The sequence below is a fragment of the Schistocerca serialis genome, unplaced genomic scaffold, assembly GCF_023864345.2.
Source record: "Schistocerca serialis cubense isolate TAMUIC-IGC-003099 unplaced genomic scaffold, iqSchSeri2.2 HiC_scaffold_347, whole genome shotgun sequence".
Lineage (NCBI taxonomy): Eukaryota > Metazoa > Arthropoda > Insecta > Orthoptera > Acrididae > Schistocerca > Schistocerca serialis.
Window position 1 is genome coordinate 17501 of NW_026047919.1, and position 5000 is coordinate 22500.

A 5000-nucleotide genomic window follows, 5' to 3' on the forward strand; every position below is an offset into this window, starting at 1 on the left:
CGGGCCCGCGAGGACCTACTTTGGCCGCAAGGCGCCGCGAGCAGGGGGCGCCGGCGCGCAGCTGCGCCGCCTGCCGCGTCCGTCGGCCGGCGCGCCTGCCACCGGCCGCCCCCACCAGCCGGCTGTAGCGCGTGCGCCCACGCACCGCGCTGCCAGCACGCCGGGCGGCCCCCCCTCACCGGCCGGGGACGGTCCCACCCAGCCACCGCCGCGTATCGCCTCACACCCAGATCCCCTTTCACGTTCGTGGGCATGGTGGGTCCCCTTTCACGTTCGTGGGCATGGTGGGTATCCCTGAAACAACCGGTTAATAGCTCGACCGATCGTCGCCAACACTGATTCACCTCTAGCGAGAACAACCGCACCACAACGGGTTACCGGTTGTTCATTTGCGTAACGTCACCAGCAAACGTACACGTCCATCGCCATTTGCAACGAGTATTGCATGCCTGTGTCAGGTGTCACAACACACTACGTCTGCCCACATAGACGCAACAACATGTGCACGCCTAGAGAACACGTGGAAGGTAGACCCCGTACGTATGCGGTGTCCATTGCGCGAACGACTGTCAGCCCGCCTCTGCAGCATGTCGCAGATGTGGAACGCGGTGCAACATGCTATCACGGTGTGTGAGAAGAGACGACTACGTCCGAATACACGCTCCACTACATCAACAGACTGCTCATGCTGATCGCCATCCAGGGCGTCCGTTCCTCCCACACGTCTGTATGGCGTACCACACTGCAATCCAGCTCTTATAGGGAGACGACACGTAGCTGCGTGCACAATATTTGGACTGTATGGTCCGCCGTTGCTAGGCGCTGTCGTCATACGGTCACATGGGCCACGATGTATCATTCAGTACATACGGAGCAATGTGCAGTACAGTTTGTGGGTTTTGCGTACATCGGCGGACAGGTGACAGGCCGTACCACAACGTAGGCTGAGTACGTCGGCATGCGAAGGGCATTGAACATGCAAACTTCTCACCGACCAGCTTGCGAAGGCAGGGGGGAAGGGGGGGGGGCATGTACGTCCTGCTGCTATCCACACTACAGTGTATAGCAGGAGCATGTGGAAAGTCAGCAACACCTGCAAGGTGTTTAACATGACGCGATACACAGGGGACCGGGCAGTGCGAGTAGCGAACTATATTGCGAGGGTTGCGGTTAGGCAACACTACACTACTTTAACGGGTTGCATAACAATTACAGAGCAGGTTCAGCGACAACGTGCGTCAGGTTAAGGCGCAATATAGTTTAGGTTACGGCGCACTTTAGGTTAGGTTAAGGCACATTATAGGTTAGGTTAAGGCACAACATGGGTTACGTTAAGGCACAACATGGGTTACGTTAAGGCACAACATGGGTTAGGTTAAGGCACAACATGGGTTAGGTTAAGGCACAACATGGGTTAGGTTAAGGCACAACATGGGTTAGGTTAAGGCACAACATGGGTTAGGTTAAGGCACAACATGGGTTAGGTTAAGGCACAACATGGGTTAGGTTAAGGCACAACATGGGTTAGGTTAAGGCACAACATGGGTTAGGTTAAGGCACAACATGGGTTAGGTTAAGGCACAACATGGGTTAGGTTAAGGCACAACATGGGTTAGGTTAAGGCACAACATGGGTTAGGTTAAGGCACAACATGGGTTAGGTTAAGGCACAACATGGGTTAGGTTAAGGCACAACATGGGTTAGGTTAAGGCACAACATGGGTTAGGTTAAGGCACAACATGGGTTAGGTTAAGGCACAACATGGGTTAGGTTAAGGCACAACATGGGTTAGGTTAAGGCACAACATGGGTTAGGTTAAGGCACAACATGGGTTAGGTTAAGGCACAACATGGGTTAGGTTAAGGCACAACATGGGTTAGGTTAAGGCACAACATGGGTTAGGTTAAGGCACAACATGGGTTAGGTTAAGGCACAACATGGGTTAGGTTAAGGCACAACATGGGTTAGGTTAAGGCACAACATGGGTTAGGTTAAGGCACAACATGGGTTAGGTTAAGGCACAACATGGGTTAGGTTAAGGCACAACATGGGTTAGGTTAAGGCACAACATGGGTTAGGTTAAGGCACAACATGGGTTAGGTTAAGGCACAACATGGGTTAGGTTAAGGCACAACATGGGTTAGGTTAAGGCACAACATGGGTTAGGTTAAGGCACAACATGGGTTAGGTTAAGGCACAACATGGGTTAGGTTAAGGCACAACATGGGTTAGGTTAAGGCACACCATGGGTTAGGTTAAGGCACACCATGGGTTAGGTTAAGGCACACCATGGGTTAGGTTAAGGCACAACATGGGTTAGGTTAAGGCACAACATGGGTTAGGTTAAGGCACAACATGGGTTAGGTTAAGGCACAACATGGGTTAGGTTAAGGCACAACATGGGTTAGGTTAAGGCACAACGTAGGTTAGGTTAAGGCACAACGTGGGTTAGGTTAAGGCACAACGTGGGTTAGGTTAAGGCACAACGTGGGTTAGGTTAAGGCACAACGTGGGTTAGGTTAAGGCACAACATGGGTTAGGTTAAGGCACAACATGGGTTAGGTTAAGGCACACCATGGGTTAGGTTAAGGCACAACATGGGTTAGGTTAAGGCACAACATGGGTTAGGTTAAGGCACAACATGGGTTAGGTTAAGGCACAACATGGGTTAGGTTAAGGCACAACATGGGTTAGGTTAAGGCACAACATGGGTTAGGTTAAGGCACAACATGGGTTAGGTTAAGGCACAACGTAGGTTAGGTTAAGGCACAACATGGGTTAGGTTAAGGCACAACATGGGTTAGGTTAAGGCACAACATGGGTTAGGTTAAGGCACAACATGGGTTAGGTTAAGGCACAACATGGGTTAGGTTAAGGCACAACATGGGTTAGGTTACGGCACAACATGGGTTACGTTACGGCACAACATGGGTTACGTTACGGCACAACATGGGTTACGTTACGGCACAACATGGGTTACGTTACGGCACAACATGGGTTACGTTACGGCACAACATGGGTTACGTTACGGCACAACATGGGTTACGTTACGGCACAAATTAGGTTAGGTTACGGCACAAATTAGGTTAGGTTAAGGCACAAATTAGGTTAGGTTAAGGCACAAATTAGGTTAGGTTAAGGCACAAATTAGGTTAGGTTAAGGCACAAATTAGGTTAGGTTAAGGCACAAATTAGGTTAGGTTAAGGCACAAATTAGGTTAGGTTAAGGCACAAATTAGGTTAGGTTAAGGCACGATATAGGTTAGGTTAAGGCACGATATAGGTTAGGTTAAGGCACGATATAGGTTAGGTTAAGGCACGATATAGGTTAGGTTAAGGCACGATATAGGTTAGGTTAAGGCACGATATAGGTTAGGTTAAGGCACGATATAGGTTAGGTTAAGGCACGATATAGGTTAGGTTAAGGCACGATATAGGTTAGGTTAAGGTACGATATAGGTTAGGTTAAGGTACGATATAGGTTAGGTTAAGGTACGATATAGGTTAGGTTAAGGTACGATATAGGTTAGGTTAAGGTACGATATAGGTTAGGTTAAGGTACGATATAGGTTAGGTTAAGGTACGATATAGGTTAGGTTAAGGTACGATATAGGTTAGGTTAAGGTACGATATAGGTTAGGTTAAGGTACGATATAGCGTAGGTTCAGATACACATTGTTGTAGGGAAAGGTGTATTGGGGGGGGGGGCGGCAGGTTCGTTGATAGTGATTATCGTAATTGGATGCCTGCGGTATTATCCGATTTGTCACGTCAGGATGCACTTTTGGCTCATGACAGGCGGCGCTCCGATTCCATGGTTGTGGCAGATCTGTGTCTTTCATTCCTGCCATTGTTTGTGTGCTGTGACAGGAGGCAGTATTGTGATGTTGGGTGCACCACTGTGTAGGACATGTGTGGGTGTTCGTGGCTTAGCTGAGCAATGTGCGGATGTCGGAAGGGTGGGATATTGTGTTTTCTGGGTGGACCTCCCGGTCTGGTAATGATAGTGTGGATTGTGTCATGTGGCGGAGAGGATGCACTGGATGTTCTTCCATGCTGGTGGTTAGATATTGTGTGTGATAAGAGAGTAGTGTGTGATAAGAGTGTCTGGCTGACGTGTGGTTCTCATTGTGTGCAGAGTCTTTCAGCATGTATAGGGACGGTTGTATATATTATCTGTATTCTGATGGCTCTGCATCTATTACTAATCAGTGCCGTGTATACGGTTACTCTAGTTCCAGTCGAAACTGTTCTATCTCTGTACATTAGTGACACTGCGGCTCCACTATGTTGCCGCCCCTGTCGGCCGTTTCCCCCAGTGTATGGCTAATGATTATCAGCAATCAGTCTATTAGTCAATACCGGTAGTGTGACGACGTCAAATGTCCGGGATGGGGGAAGCTACACCCTTCCCGTGGGTCAGGGCCTAGAAAGACTCTTCCCACGCAGGAGACTCGGACTGTCGTTACTCTTCCGAGACATATATGTGCCCAGCGTTTTTTTGCGGCTGCGAGTGCAACGCCAGGAGGCTCGGACTGTCGTTACTCTTCCGAGATATATATTTGCCCAGCGTTTTTTGCGACTGCGAGTGCAACGCCCACGGGTGCCGACATGGATGGGGCGCTTCCTAGCTGATGGCTCAGCATGAGAATCCGTACAGTGAGCAATGCGATCGCGTCTGTAGCTTGTACGTGGTACAGCTCGCAGCTCATGAATAGGGACAGCGGGAATGTCGCATATTGGAAATATCTCTTCATGAAACGCATGTTATAGGTGTGAATTGCACCTTACGAGTGCGGGAAACGTCCGCCGTTCATCCGCTGGCGATGCGAGTTGGGCGGTTGGGGTGGGGCACGAACGGGTGCAGGTGGTGTGATTGCCGGTCCACGACTTCGTGCGGCAGAGGCACTGGCGTATGGGTGCTGTGGTCGACAGAGGCTGCATGCTTTGTGGGTGGCGTCGAAAGATGGGCACTGTGGGCCCATCGATGTCTTAGTCGG